The sequence below is a fragment of the Canis aureus genome, chromosome 28 (assembly GCF_053574225.1).
Source record: "Canis aureus isolate CA01 chromosome 28, VMU_Caureus_v.1.0, whole genome shotgun sequence".
Classification (NCBI taxonomy): Eukaryota; Metazoa; Chordata; class Mammalia; order Carnivora; family Canidae; genus Canis; species Canis aureus.
In genome coordinates this window covers 12,693,443-12,709,833 of record NC_135638.1, presented here as the reverse complement: position 1 = coordinate 12,709,833, position 16,391 = coordinate 12,693,443, and the positions used below count along the sequence as shown (strand labels likewise).

At 35.1% G+C, this 16,391-nt stretch overlaps 2 long non-coding RNA genes and 1 pseudogene across 2 annotated transcripts in view; 2 read left to right on the top strand and 1 right to left on the bottom strand.

Annotated features, from left to right (window-relative positions):
- Positions 1-2,613, bottom strand: part of LOC144300423 (uncharacterized) — a 56,899-nt gene extending 54,286 nt beyond the window's left edge. Inside the window, exon 1 of the long non-coding RNA XR_013367051.1 lies at positions 2,471-2,613. This is a non-coding gene — a long non-coding RNA (uncharacterized LOC144300423). The remainder of the gene's footprint in view (positions 1-2,470) is intronic.
- Positions 1-3,692, top strand: part of LOC144300420 (uncharacterized) — a 245,578-nt gene extending 241,886 nt beyond the window's left edge. Inside the window, exon 13 of the long non-coding RNA XR_013367047.1 lies at positions 3,270-3,692. This is a non-coding gene — a long non-coding RNA (uncharacterized LOC144300420). The remainder of the gene's footprint in view (positions 1-3,269) is intronic.
- Positions 3,693-14,191: 10,499 nt separating this feature from the next.
- Positions 14,192-14,349, top strand: LOC144300682 (U2 spliceosomal RNA; annotated as a pseudogene).
- Positions 14,350-16,391: the final 2,042 nt, after the last annotated feature.

Here is a 16,391-nt window from a genome sequence, read left to right as displayed (position 1 = left end):
ACTATTGAGATGACATAGGATTGACATTAAGCATAGAGTATGTCCCATGTTAAGTAGTTAATGAATAGTAATTACTACTTTTCTTAGGTAATAGTGAGATCCTGGCAGAGAGATAACTGTGTGACCAGAGTAATATGGGTTATTTGGTTTTCATTGTCGGTATAATTATTGTCATTATTAAATATTGATCGAAGGCTAGTGTCATAAGCAATGAGAATATAAAGATATAACAGTAAAAATTGTTTTTCTATAAATACACCTAAAATAGTTGTTGAATGTAACATTATATATTATTTTTATGTTATAAGAGGGATAAGATTTTCTTTTGAGAGAATATTTCCATTTTTTATGATGCCTATGTATAGTAAAATATTTTATTGAGGGATGCTTGGGTGGCTCAGCAGTTGAGCATCTGCCTTCAGCTCAGGGCGTGATCCTGGGTCCGGGTATCGAGTCCCATATCAGGCTCCCGGCATGGAGCCTGCTTTTCCCTCTGCCTGTGTCTCTGCCTCTCTCTCTGTGTCTCTCATGAATAAATAAAATCTTTTTTAAAAATATATTTTATTGAAATTATTTCAGTGAGGCTCTGTTTCTTTCCTATGGGTAAATAAATTTCTTATTTTTATTTAAAAGATTTTATTTATTTATTTGAGAGAGAGAGATGGTGACAAAGATAAAGAGAGAGCAGGAGCAGGGAAGAGAAGGAGAAGCAGGCATCCTCTGAGCAAAGAGCCTGACTCAGGGCTTGATCCCAGAACCCTGGGATCATGACCTGAGCCAAAGGCAGATGCTTAACCAATTGAGACACCCAGGCACCCCAAATTTCTTACTTATATAATTTTTTAAAAAGGAAACACTGTTAAATATAATATATATTTGAAATACAAAAGTAGCTTTCAACTTACATAATTTTAGTATATATATTGTATAATTAGAATATATAAAATTCATTCTAATAGTTTTAATATTATAATATACATACATATATAATATGAATACATATATAAATATATATATTCTAGGCAAAGGACTGTTATTCAATATATCTCTGCTCCCTTAGTCAGACAAAAATTCTAGCTAATGGAATGCTAGAAGATTATTAGCTTTGAGAGTAGAAGAACCTTGCTTCTCTTTGAAGTTCTAAGTCATTTATCACTATGTGTTCAGGGAAAATTCTGAGACTTTGTACATTAAATAAAAAGACCAGAAATACAAACTAAATGAGTTCTGTTTAGGAAAATAGGGATATATAAATATATGAACAGTGGCCAGTTCACCCTTTGAATTTCATTTTCTCTATTCAAAACATTACCATCTCAGCTTATGGGAGCTGTGACGTTTTTTATGACATATTACCATGTCTGTGGTAGCACTGAAAGCAATTTGTGTTTAATGTTATTGACTTTTAGAATTTTTAGTTTTCATCTGGAAATCATGAATATTTTTACGTAATTCATCAATTGCCACAAATAAAATAGTATATGAATTATAAATTGGAAATCTTACATTTCTCTTACCTTACTTGATCTCTTTGACATTTGTCACATTTGACAACATTTTCTTTAGAACTTCTTTGAACTCCCAGTTTTAGTGGGGGTTTTCTACTCTTTTTATTGACCTATATTAGATATTGTTATGCCCTTTGATTCATCTTGCTCTGTATTTTTTTTTTGGGGGGGGGGAATTTATCCATAGCAGTCATTCAGCTACTGCTACAGAACACTAATAACTACTATGCTTGTAAATATTGCTCAGATCTATTTCCTAAACTGTATATCTCTATCTATCTATCTATCTATCTATCTATCTATCTATCTATCTATCATGTATCATCAGCTGTTTTAATGGATATGTCTACCTGAATATCTTGGAAAGTATCTAAAACAATGTTACAAACTAACCTTATTATTTATACCCTTCTCTATGGAAAAGCACTCCCTAGAATATGCACAGTACATCCAACAACAATTTCTGAATCTGTTACCTTTGTTAGTTAATAGCAATATGATCAAACCAGTTTCCCAAGTAGTAAATTCAGGGACTTCTCAATCCCCCCCCCCTCATGTTTTCACTTTTACTTAAAAAAAATGATCACAATTTACTTTCCTTAAATTTATCCCCAAATCATATTGATCTTGTATTTAAAATATTTTTTGAATATCTTCTTACTCCATTCCATTCTGATCTCCAGTCTTCAAGTCTTTGTTCTTTTGCACCCCTTATTGTGTTTCTTATTTATTTATTTATTTATTTATTTATTTATTTATTTATTTATTCATTCTTAAAATCACATTATGAGGCAGTCACTATGCCAGGGACTTCAGATAGTCAGGGAAGCCCTCTCACATAGTGACATTTATAACAGTGATAATGTTACTTCCCATCATCATTCTCCATAGTGACTTCAGATCCAACTCAGGCCCTTAAACACAAATATTGCTAATGTGCTCAAATCTAGGACTCCAATTACCTGTAGTGTAAAATCAAAATTTCTTTAAGGCACACCTTTATCTTCTTTGCCAGAATGGATTCTTTCCTATTCTTTTCTGTACTGCAGAAGGACAAAGAATTAACATTCTCCAACAAAATCTGAACAAAACAATACAAAATTAATATTGTTTTTTTATTGCAGTCTTTGCATGTGCTTGAAATGCTCACCTTCTTTTGTCTGCCTAACTCATCATTTAAGACTCATCTCAAGTATAACCTCAATGAAGTTTTCGTGAGAGAATTAGATTCTTCTCTACGCTCTCACATTTCTCAGCCCCTAGAAAATACCTCTATTATAGCATCTGTCACATTAAAATTCAATCATCTTTTACATGTTTGTTTACTCAGGTTGATTGAACTTATTCAAGTCAGGGACTGAGATATTCATTTCTGCTATTTCTGGCACCCAGTTCAGTACCCAGCATATTTAATACAAGTTTGATGAATGGATAGATGGATGAGGAGATAAATGACAAAAATTTGCTTCTTTCTAAAAATAATTGCTTTGAATATACCATTAGTTTTGCTCTCATTTCAATGCCGCCAGTTTAAAGAGATTTCAATGACATGACTTTTCTGACCTGAAAATAAATTTCTATATTGTACAACTCCAATACAAAGAGCTAAAAAAAACCCAACAACTTCTCAAGTTGTGCATTAGATTCTTTTACATTTTTAAGATTTGAGACGTGGAAGGAGAGCTTAATGGAAATTCAAAGTGGGTTTGAAGGACACCTCAATAGTTACTTGTAAATAAGAACATTCTGTTTATCTTCTAGTTCACCAAGAAAAGAAGAGAAAAGAAAAGAAAAGAAAAGAAAAGGGGAAAAAAAGACAGCAACACTGGGGAAAACAGATCCTGCATTTTGAATCACAACAAACAAAACTAATAAACAGCAAACCACAGGGACCTGTCAGCTGAAAGGAAGATACAGCATTCATTTTATAAACAATTCACTAGTGTGTCAACAGACAGTCTGACAGGGAAAGAAAGTGAACAATATTTTTCAAAAAATATCTATTTTGCTGAATAAATCTTGAGCAAAATATTGTGTGAGCTGTATTGATTGAGAGTAAGGGCCATGCAAACACGAAGAGGCTGTATTTCTTACATTAAACAATTTTTTTGTTGAGGTACATTTTCTTCGTAATTTGAAAATTATTAGTGTCATTAATACTACCCCCTTTTCTACAACAGAATACTTAATAGATGTTACAAAAGATCCTTTACTTTCTAATAATGAAAGGAGTCAGGTATGGTGATAAAAATACTAAGATACATATAATTATCTTCATATTAGCAGCACAATTCTCATGATAATGGAAGGAAGTCATGAAATTAAAAACAGATTAGAATTATTAGCATGTCGACCAACTGATGTGATTATCTACTCAACTTATCAAAAATTTATTACAGAGATGATCCGATTAAAATTTTAGTATAATAGGATTCTTGTCTTAGTTCGGGTTCTCCCAACAGCAATTTCTTAGATTTTTATTTAGACACAGATAGCTTATTTGGGAGGTTTCCCAGGATGCTGGAGTAAAGAGAGAATGAAGTGGAGTGAGTTACACAAGGATGAGGGAAAGCCAATTAAAAATGGGTTCTTGAACTGGTTATTATTCTAGACAACTAAGCTAATCTTGCTAGGGATCCTTTGGAAACCATATGGAAAAAACCTTAGAATTGTCCCTCCAGTGAATGTGAGACTGGGATATCTACCCACTGACAATCATCTCTCACTGGCTGAAGGCTGCTCTGGGAGATGTCTGTCTACTGCATTTATGGACTGTGCCTTTAGAGTTAGATGCCCAACAAGCTCAAGGAGGGAAGCCTACTGTTTATGCAAGAATTGTCCACCACAGCTACAGCTGACAGTAAAGCTGGCCCTAGGGAGTGTGGTATGGGGTTCCAACAGCGTCCAATGTACGTGTGCATTTGCATTAGTTTATAAATTCTCTGGCAACTACTTTAAATATGAAGATGTATATTTTTGTTATTTAATTGCCCTAAGAGATAGGAAATTACCTGAAGAAAATAACCTAGTATTTAAAAATTCGCAAAATTTAAAACAAATTTGGACAAGTCATAGTGTGCTAGTTGTGATACAAACATGGTAGGTACATTCTATCATCTTGTTGCTATTACTAATGGGCTGGAAGTAATTATGCCTGACCTAATGAGAAAGATATAACTCTAATGAAAATCTCTTCTTGTCATTCTTTAAGACTTTTTTCTTTGAATAGATCATGATAATAAAAATGGGGAAAAAACTTCAACATCTAGAATATTACAACCACCTTATCTGTTTGTTACAGGTAGAACAGTGCTCTTCTTGGACATTGGAACAGAAACTAATTTGTCTTTTCTTTGTACTACTAAGCTGTGTCTTAAATTTTCTATAAACATTATAAGTCATCAAACTTTTAACTTCAAATAGTTAAAAAATTTTTCAATAAATATCTATTTTGTTGTGAATAAATCATGAGCAAGACATGTGAACAGAAGGTGCTTACCATATTCCAGGCACTGTTCTAAGGAAATTATCTGTATTAACATATTTAACCTTTCTTTTTAAAGATTTTATTTTTAAGTAATCTCTTCATCAAATGTGGTGCTCAAACTCACAACCCCAAGCTCAAGAGTGGCATGCTCTACTGACTGAGCCACCCAGACACCCCAGTATATTTAACCTTAATTAAAACACTTTGAATTTGGAAGTATTATTATTATTGTTTATTATATGGGTAATGAAATTGAGGCACAGTGAAGTAGCTTCTAAAGGTAATAGAGATGGTAAGTATTTGAACTAGTTTTTTTTTTTTAATCTGATAAGACGTTATTATAATGTGGTTGACGAGGAAATCCAGTTATTTCTGTGGCACACAATGTTTTACTAATTAAAATTACATGTAATGACAAAATGTCAGGACATATTAAAACTTTAGGAATTTTACATCACTTTTAGAACCATCATAACATTTACCCACATAATATAACCTCATAAAATTAATCATTTGTTTGACAATGCTTCCAATGTAACTTAACATACCTAATAAACAAACCTAATTAGTCAAAATGATTAGTTAGAATTTGAATTTTTAGGAAGTTTGTTAAGGACTTCAGAAGATTCTGAATGGGGGCAGCCCCGGTGGCGCAGCTGTTTAGCGCCACCTGCAGCCCAGGGTGTGATCCAGGAGACCCAGGATCGGGTCCCACATCGGGCTCCCTGCATGGAGCCTGCTTCTCTCTCTGCCTGTGTCTCTGCCTCTCTCTCTCTCTCTCCGTGTCTCTATGAATAAATAAATAAAATCTTAAAAAAAAAAAGATTCTAAATGGTATGCCTAAATAGGATCAATAGGTCACTGTAAGATTTAATACTTTATCATGTATTTAACCAAGGTGACAATAAAAGACCCCAAAGGCAAACACAGAGGGTTACTTGGTTGTTAGCAAAACAACTTCTTTAGGGATCCCTGGGTGGTGCAGCGGTTTGGCGCCTGCCTTTGGCCCAGGGCGCGATCCTGGAGACCCGGGATTGAATCCCATGTCAGGCTCCCGGTGCATGGAGCCTGCTTCTGTCTCTGCCTCTCTCTCTCTCTGTGACTATCATAAATTAAAACAAACAAAAAAACCCAAAAAAACAGCTTCTTTAAATATTGAGAAGATTTAGTAATCAAAGACCTAATAAAAACAGAGAAGCCTTGTTTCTCTGGGCAGATAAAAATAAAATAGCTTGTTTATAATTTCTTATCAAGAACAGACCATATATAAAAGAAGCTTTTGTCTTTTTAACAAAGTTAAGCCAATTTCCAGAGAAAGAAACAAATTCCAATCTTATATCAGCATATTTTAAAAATTCATTTATTCCAATGTTAGTGAGTCCTGACCATGCATAGTTTTTCCCAAAGATTCCCCTTTATAACCTTCCTACAATTTCTTTTTTAACTCAAATTATTTCATAAGCCTCACCTCTCTATAAATAGCCAATCTCATTTTGGGAAAAAATACTTTCTTTCCCTCAACAAAAATGCATTTTATTCCTCATACCTTTCTTATACATTTCCTGTTTTCCTATATACAGTTACTTTCCTTTTCATTTTCAGCAGTCTCAATTCCACTCATCAGAACTTTTTTTTTCATTGAGCAATTGTAACTTTATTTATTTTTAATTTTTTTATTGGAGTTCAATTTGCAAACATTTAGCATAACACCCAGTGCTCATCCCACCAAGTGCCCCCCTCAGCGCCCATCACCCAGTCACCCCACCCCCTGCCCACAACCCTTTCCACTACCCCTTGTTCATTTCCCAGAGTTAGGTGTCTCTCATGTTTTGTCACCCTCACTGATATTTTCACTCATTTTCTCTCCTTTCCCTATATTCCCTTTCACTAATTTTTATATTCCTCAAATGAATGAGACCATATAATGTTTGTCCTTTTCCGATTGACTTATTACACCAGCATAATACCCTCCAGCTCCATCCACGTCGAAGCAAATCGTGGGTATTTGTCGTTTCTAATGGCTGAGGAATATTCCATTGTATACATAAACCACATCTTCTTTACCCATTCATCTTTCGATGGACACCGAGGCTCCTTCCACAGTTTGGCTGTTGTGGACATTGCTGCTAGAAGCATCGGGGTGCAGGTGTCCTGGCGTTTCACTGCATCAGAATCTTTAGGGTTAACCCCCAGCAGTGCAATTGCTGGGTCATAGGACAGATCTATTTTTAACTCTTTGAGGAACCTCCACACAGTTTTCCAGAGTGGCTGCACCACTTCACATTCCCACCAACAGTGCAGGAGGGTTCCCTTTTCTCCGCATCCTCTCCAACATTGGTTGTTTCCTGTCTTGTTAATTTTCCCCATTCTCACTGGTGTGAGGTGGTATCTCATTGTGGTTTTGATTTGTATTTCCTTGATGGCCAGTGATGCGGAGCATTTTCTCATGTACTTGTTGGCCATGTCTATGTCTTCCTCCGTGAAATTTCTGTTCATGTCTTTTGCCCATTTCATGATTGGATTGTTTGTTTCTTTGCTATGGAGTTTAGTAAGTTCTTTATAGATCTTGGGTACTAGCCCTTTATCTGATATGTCATTTGCAAATATCTTCTCCCATTCTGTAGGTCTTTTAGTTTTGTTGGCTGTTTCTTTTGCTGTGCAGAAGCTTTTTATCTTGATGAAGTCCCAATAATTCATTTTTGCTTTTGTTTCTCTTGTCTTTATGGATGTATCTTGCAAGAAGTTGCTGTGACCAAGTCCAAAAAGGGTGTTGCCTGTGTTCTCCTCTAGGATTTTGATGGAATCTTGTCTCACATTTAGATCTTTCATCCATTTTGAGTTTGTCTTTGTGTATGGTATAAGAGAGTGGTCTAGTTTTATTCTTCTGCATGTGGATGTCCAATTTTCCCAGCATCATTTTTTGAAGAGACGGTCTTTTTTTCCAGTGGATAGTCTTTCCTGCTCTGTTGAATATTCCACACAAATCTTAAGATTATTTGTTCCAACTTTCTGAAGAAAGTCCATGGTATTTTGACAGGGATTGCACTGAATGTGTAAATTGCCCTGGGTAGCACTGACATTTTCACAATATTAATTCTTCCAATCCATGAGCATGGAATATTTTTCCATCTCTTTGTGTCTCCTCAATTTCTTTCAGAAGTGTTCTGTAGTTTTGAGGGTATAGATCCTTACTTTTTTGGTTGGGTTTATGCCTAGGTATCTTATGCTTTTGGGTGCAATTGTAAATGGGATTGACTCCTTAATTTCTCTTTCTTCAGTCTCATTGTTAGTGTCTAGAAATGCCACTGATTTCTGGGCATTGATTTGTATCCTGCCACACTGCCGAATTCCTGTATGAGTTCTAGCAATCTTGGGGTGGAGTCTTCTGGGTTTTCTATGTACAGTGTCATGTCATCTGCGAGGAGGGAGAGTTTGACTTCTTCTTTGCCAATTTGAATGCTTTTTATTTCTTTTTGTTGCCTGATTGCTGAGGCTAGGACTTCCAGTACTATGTTGAATAGCAGTGGTGAGAGTGGACATCCCTGTCTTGTTCCTGATCTTAGGGGAAAGGCTCCCAGTGTTTCCCCATTGAGAATGATATTTGCTGTGGGCTTTTCGTAGATGGCTTTTAAGATGCTGAGGAATGTTCCCTCTATCCCTACACTCTGAAGAGTTTTGATCAGGAATGGATGCTGTATTTTGTCAAATGCTTTCTCTGCATCTATTGAGAGGATCATATGGTTCTTGTCTTTTCTCTTGTTGATATGATGAATCACATTGATTGCTTTACGAGTGTTGAACCAGCCTTGCATCCAGGGGATAAATCCCACTTGGTCGTGGTGAATAATCTTCTTAATGTACTGTTGGATCCTATTGGCTAGTATCTTGTTGAGAATTTTTGCATCCGTGTTCATCAGGGAGATTGGTGTATAATTCTCCTTGTTGGTGGGGTCTTTGTCTGGTTTTGGAATTAAGGTGATGCTGGCCTCATAGAATGAGTTTGGAAGTACTCCATCTCTTTCTATCTTTTCGAACAACTTTAGGAGAATAGGTATGGTTTCTTCTTTAAACGTTTGATAGAATTCCCCTGGGAAGCCATCTGAACCTGGACTTTTGTGTCTTGGGAGGTTTTTGATGACTGCTTCAATTTCCTCCCTGGTTATTGGCCTGTTCAAGTTTTCTATTTCTTCCTGTTCCAATTTTGGTAGTTTGTGGTTTTCAGAAATGCCTCCATTTCTTCTAGATTGCCTAATTTATTGGCATATAGCTGCTCATAGTAAGTGTTTAAAATCGTTTGTATTTCCTTGGTATTGGTTGTGATCTCTCCTCTTTTATTCATGATTTTATTAATTTGAGTCTTTTCTCTCTTCTTTTTAATAAGGCTGGCTAATGGTTTATCTATCTTATTAATTCTTTCAAAGAATCAACTCCTGGTTTTGTTGATCTGTTCCACAGTTCTTCTGGTCTCTATTTCATTGAGTTCTGCTCAAATCTTTATTAATTGTCTTCTTCTGCTGGGTGAAGGTTTTATTTGCTGTTCCTTCTCCAGTTCCTTTAGGTGCAAGGTTAGCTTCTGTATTTGAGTTCTTTCCAGTTTTTGGATGGATGCTTGTGTTGTGATGTATTTCCCTTTCAGGACTGGTTTTGCTGTATCCCAAAGATTTTGAACAGTTGTGTCTTCATTCTCATTTGTTTCCATGAATCTTTTTAATTCTTCTCTAGTTTCCTGGTTGACCCTTTCATCTTTTAGCAAGATGGTCCTTACCTTCACGTGTTTGAAATCCTTCCAAACTTCTTCTTGTGGTTCTAGTTTCAAAGAATTATGCTCTGAAACTATGTAGGGTATGATCCCTGAACTAGGTTTTGTACCAGGCCGTCTGACTCTGGAGTATGTGCTTATAATAAAGCTAGTAAGTGGTACTATTAGGATTTAAATCACAGTATAACTTAAATCTGGGTTGGTCTGATTCCAAAATCTATGTTTTAATGGTTCTGCTGCATCATGTTACTTCAGAATCACCACATCAATCCTCCTCTGCTTGTCCAAGAGTCTAATTTTTCGAAGTACAAATAGAGTCACGTTTTACCTTATCATTTGTCTATTTGAAATCCTTCAGGGGCTCCTCATTACTTGAAGGATCAAGCTCAAGTTCCTACTTATGCAGTTCATTTTTATCTACTGGTTTCACATTCTCCAAATCTTGAAATGCCGTATCCTAGTTTTACTGATTTTCTTGCAGTTACTCATTTTATATTTTCTTACATCCAGGATTTACAACTTATTTACTTTTTACTTGGATTACTTCTCTAATTTCACTTAGTTTCACCCCATTATTCTCTATACTATTAACTAAGATGTGACCACTTTATGAATATCATCTTTTATCTTAAAATAATAAGGTATGCCATTGCCAAAGTACAATATCTCTTCATGATAAAAACCTTCAAGAAAATGGGGTTAAACGAAACATACTTCAACATAATAAAAGCCATATACAAAAGACTCATAGCTAGTATCATCCTCAATGGGGAAAAACTCAGAGCTTTTTCTCTACAGTTAAGAACAAGACATGAATGTCTACTTTTATTGCTGTTATTTAACATAGTACTGGAAGTCTTAGCCTCAACAATCAGACAAAAACAACAAAAAAAAGGCAAAGGCATCCAAATTGACAAGGAGGAAGTCAAACTTTCACTATAGCAGATGACATGATACTCTATGTAGAAAACCAGAAATTGCTAGAACTGATACACAAATTCCGTAATGTCTCAGGATACAAAATCAACATATAGAAATCTGTTGTATTTCTATACACTAGTAAAGAAGTAGCATAAAGAGAAATTAAGAAATCAATCCCATTTACAGTTACACCAAAACTATGAGATACCTAGGAAAAGACCTAACCAAATAGGTAAAAGATGTGTACTTTGAAAACTATAAAACACTGATGAAAAAAATTGAAGATGACACAAAGAAATGGAAAAACATAACCATGTCCATGGATTGGAGGAATATATGTTGTTAAGATGTCTATATTACTCAAAGCAATGTACACATGTAATGCAATCCCTATCAAAATGCCACCAGCATTTTTCACAAACTTAGAACAAACAATCTTAAAATCTGTATGGAACGACAAAAGACCCCTAATAGCCAAAGCAATCTTGAAAAAGAAAAGCAAAGCTGGAGGCATCATAATTCCAGACTTCAAGTTATATTACAAAGCTGTAGTGACTAAAACAGTATGGTATTGGTACACAAACAGACACATAAATCATGGAACAGAATAGAGAACTCAGCATTGGACCCACGTCTGTATGGGCAATTAAACTTTGAAAGAGGAGGAAAGAATATCCAATGGGATAAAGACAGTCTCTTCAACAAGTGATTTGGGAAAACTGGACAGCAACATGCAAAAGAATGAAATTGGACTATGTCCTTACACCACACACAAAGATAAATTCAAAATGGACAAAAGACTTATGTGTGAGACAAGAAATCATCAAAATCTTAGAGGAGAACATGGGTAGTAACCTCTTTGTTATCAGCCGAAGCAGCTTCTTACTAGATAGTCTCTCAAGGCAAGGGAAACAAAAGCAAAAAGAAACTATTGGGACTTCATCAAGATAAAATGCTTCTGCACAGTGAAGGAAACAATCAACAAAACTAAAAGGCAACCTTTGGAATGGTAGAAATATTTGCAAATGGCATATCTGATAAAGGGTTAGTATCCAAAATTTATAAAGAATTCATCAAACTCAACACCTAAAAAACAAATGATCCAATTAAAAAATGGGCAGAAGAGATGAGTAGACATTTTTCCAAAGAAGACATCCAGAAGGCTAACAGACATGAAAAAATTCTGAACAGCACTCATCATCAGGGAAATAGAAATCAAAATTACAATGAGATTTCACCTCACAACAGTCAGAATGGTTAAAATCAACAACACAGGCAACAGCAGGTATTGATGAAGAGGCAGAGAAAAGGGAACCCTCTTACCTGCTTGTGGGAATGCAAAGTGGTGCAGCCACTCTGGAAAACAGTATGAAGGTACCTCAAAAGTGAAAAACAGAACTACCCCATGATCCAGCAATTACACTACTAGGTATTGATCTAAAGGATATAAAAATACACATTCAAAAGAGTACATGCACCCTGATATTTATAGCAGCATTATTTACAATAGCCAAATTATGGAAGGAGGCCAGATGTCTATTGACTAAGGAATGGATAAAGAAGATGTGATATATATATTTATACAGTGGAATATTAGTCATAAAAATGAAATCTTGCGATTTGCAGCAACTTGAATTGAACTAGAGAATAATATACTAAGTGAAGTAAATCAGAGAAAAACAAATGCCATATGACTTCACTCATATGTGGAATTTAAGAAACAAAACAAATTGTAGGGGATGGGCTAAGTCAGTGATGGGTATTAAGGAGGGCACTTGTGTTAAGCACTCGGTGTTATATGTAAGTGATGAATCCCTAAATTCTACTCCTGAAATCAACATCACACTGTATGTTAACTAACTAGAATTTAAATAAAAATTTGGGGAAAAATCTAAATAGTAAAATCTTAAAAATAAGTGAACATGGGAAAAAGAGAGGCAAATCGAGGAACAGACTCTTAACTAGAGAGAACAAATTGACAGTTACTGGAGGGGAGATGGACAAGGGGGAATGGGTGAGTATTAAGAAGGGCACTTGTGATGAGCACTGGGTGTTGTATATAAGTGGTGAATCATTAAATTCTACACCTGAAACTAATATTGCACTATATGTTAACTAGATGGAATTTAAATAAAAACTTGAGGGGAACAGATATGCCAACATAACAAGTGTAGTCCAGTACTTCTCAGAGCAAACTGGGACTTAGGATTTCCTCTCTGATGAAAGTCTTTCTGTCTCTTCCTCTCTGATGAAAGTCTTTCTGTCTCTTCACCTCTTCTAATTTGAATTAGGTATTCCTTTCCGTCCCTGTATCTTATAAATATAATGTGCTTTTAATGGGCTACTGAAATTAATCCTTTTTGAATAGTTTGTTTCCTTAGAATATAAGATTATTGAGAATAGGAACGTTATTTTGTTCACCTTTGTACCACTTCTCAAGCTCAGTTTATGATAGACGCTCCACAAGTATTTATACACTGGATGAACTCAACAGGCATTTCTAATAAGTTAACTAAGTAGGAGAGGACAGTTTTATGGCACCTTGGTTTAGTATATAGGACTGTTAGTGCTGGGCCCTGGTGGGCCTTATATAAAGAGATAGCCAAATTAGTGGAGGTTAAACAGGGTTAGTTTTTTCAGGGCAGGGCTAAGGATTAGAGTTTGGTCTCAAATGGGGGATTATCTGGTTTGAGATGCGATCATATGCCTGTATCAATACTGGATTAGTGGGAATAACTTACTGAGATTACAGTGAGGGACAAAAATGAGAATAAGAGGAGCATGCATCTCAGTTTTGGCAGAGTCTGAGATAGTATCAGGTCTTCCTCACAATTAATTCAAATATTTCAAGATAATATTATCTCAAAGAAATAATCATTTCCTTCTCTGTATTCTGATTGCTTTTTTGTATGTGTATGTAATGGAAATATGTGCAAAGGTTTAACTCTCATATATATATTGTTACATCATATTGTATGTGTGTTGGTATCTATTTGGTAATACACCTGTTTCCTCTATCAAGACATATAGTTTACAAAGGATGAGGGACTCTTTTCTGATTATAATTTTTAATTGAAACATAATTGACCTATAACATAGTAATTTCGGGTGTACAATATAATGGTTCCATATTTGTATATTTCACAAAATGATCGCCACAATAAATCTAGTTAACATCTATCACCACACAGTTACACCTTTTTTCTTGCGATGAGAACTTTTAAGAATGACTTTCTTAGCAACCTCTAAATATACAATACAGTATTATGAACTTCAGTCACTATGCTGTACATTACATGCCCATGACATTTATTTTATATCTGGAAGTTTGTACCTTTTGACTACCTTCACCCATTTTTGCCCATCCCCACTCCCATCTCTGGCAACCACCAATCTGTTCTATGTATAAATTTGGTTTTTGTTTTGTTTCATTTTGTTTTTTATATTCCAAATATTATTTCACTTAACATAATTCTCTCAAGGTCCATCCATGTTGTTGCAAATAACAAGCTGTCCATCGCTTCTCGGCCTTTTGGCTAAGATTAAGTGTAGTATCTGTTCTTATCAAATAACAAGATTTCCTTTATTTTTATAACAGAATAATACTCCACTATGTTTATGTGTATATTTTATGTATTCATTCATTCATCTATGGGGAGTTATGCCTTGTACACTTTTTTTTCTCTCTTCTTTGCTGTGTCTGACATATAGTAGACATTTAGTTAATTTTGTTATTTAACTCAGCCCACTTTCAGTGTTTTGATCCAGCAAGCAGTTGTTGGACCTTCACTAAGTGTGATTGTGTGTTCAATTAATAACAATAGAATGTAATTGTTTCAGTTAACTGATCAATTTATATTTTTCTATAACCTTACTATAGGGCAAAAATTATGTCTGCTATGAATATTTGATCATCTGTGGTGAATATAGTGAGTGGCCATCATAGATTATTTAGAATGCTGAATGAATGAATAAATTGGAACTAATTTATCTTTGAAGAAGATAGGGTCTTTAGTGAGTTGGTTTGAGTTTTCTGTCTGTTGAAGTCCTCTTTCACATTTTTCACCTAGGATCCTCTTTATTGCTGGGGCAGTTCAAGTGGTTGAAAAGTCAGTTATTGCCTATGACAGTGGAAAATCTGCTTTCCTCAGTACCACTCTCATGACTTTGACTATTTTTTACCCTAAGTGATGTTTGCAGAAGCTTTAAGTTCAGAGTTAAATTAATGCATACACTTTGCAAGTATTTATTAAATTGGTTAGTTATTTCTAGCATTCCCCCATCTTAACTCCTGTACTTTTCCCTCTTCATCACTCACCTTATTCTAAATTCATCTCAAGTCAAATGACTAGCTCCCTTTCTCCCTTCTGCTCCTGATCTGCTCTCTCTAAGAAGTTTTTATTTTGGAATTGTGACACCTTGCTTCACACCGTACGTTAGAGGGAGGATGTGGGATGGAAGGCTCAGCCTGTCATTACAGCTTGAACCTAAGGCTTTACCAACTTACCACTTTATATTTTAATACATGCTTATTGAATAGAGGAAATAATCAATGGAGACTAAAGCAAAGATAGTTGACTAATAAGATCCTAGGGAGCATTTATTAAATAGCACTTGGGGTAAGAGTCATGTTTCACTGAAGTTTTTATTTCTAATTCATTGTTGTTGTTTTTGGTTTCTGATAGGTAATGCTTTTTACTTTTTAAGAGGCTAATTTGTCCTCTGAATATTTAAAAAATAATAGGATTGATTTAAAAACTACATGTTGGTTTTCTTTCTAATGGTCATTAGATCAAGGAAACTAAATAATAATTTCTGCTTGAGTCTAACCCAAGGTAGGAGAAATTGTCTTCCTTCCTATTTTCCATAATTTCTGAGTCATTATGTGCATAATCTCACAACTTGATCACATTTTGAAGAGGGGAGAAAAATATACTCCTATTTAAGGACCAGGTTGAGGGGATGATGTTTTTCTTTTGCAGGACAATCACAGGCAGTGAAATTTTCATCATGATATGAAAAAAAGTAAAATTATTTCAGAAGAAGCAAAACATGAATATATGATTTGTTTGAGAATATATGATTTCTTTGAGAAATTATAAGAAAAGTTGAATGGCTAAACAATAAAGGAGTGGGACCCTGAGGAGAAGAATTATTTGAATTGGGGTTTTAAAAATGTGATGTTGGGGCACCTGGGTGACTCAGTCAGTTAAGCATCTGCCTTTGGCTCAGGTCATGATCCTGGGATCCTAGGACTGAGTCCTGCACTGGGCTCCCTGCTCAGCTGGGAGTCTACTGCTCCCTCTCCCTCTACTCTTCTCTCCAATTGTGCTCTCTAATGCTCTCTCTCTCAAATAAATAAATAAATACATAAATACATTCTTTAAAAAATTAAAATGAAAGTGTGATGTTGACAGTGGTAAAATGATGAAGGACAGCCTACAGTAAGAAGAGACTGAAGCAGGTTGACTCCTGGTAATACTCTAACTAGGACATAATGAACATTTGAAATAAAGCTCTCATGATGAGAGACAGGAAAGGGAAATATGAGTTTGGTTTAAGAGAAAATATCCATTTCGTGTATGTGTTGAAGGTGATTGAGAATTTCAGGGAGGCTCCACCATTGTTGGCTTCTGTGTTGCTTGAGCATCATGATTTCTTTTGACCTACTGTTCACAGGTCAGTCTTTTTCTGTGTTAGCATAGTACTTTTTTCC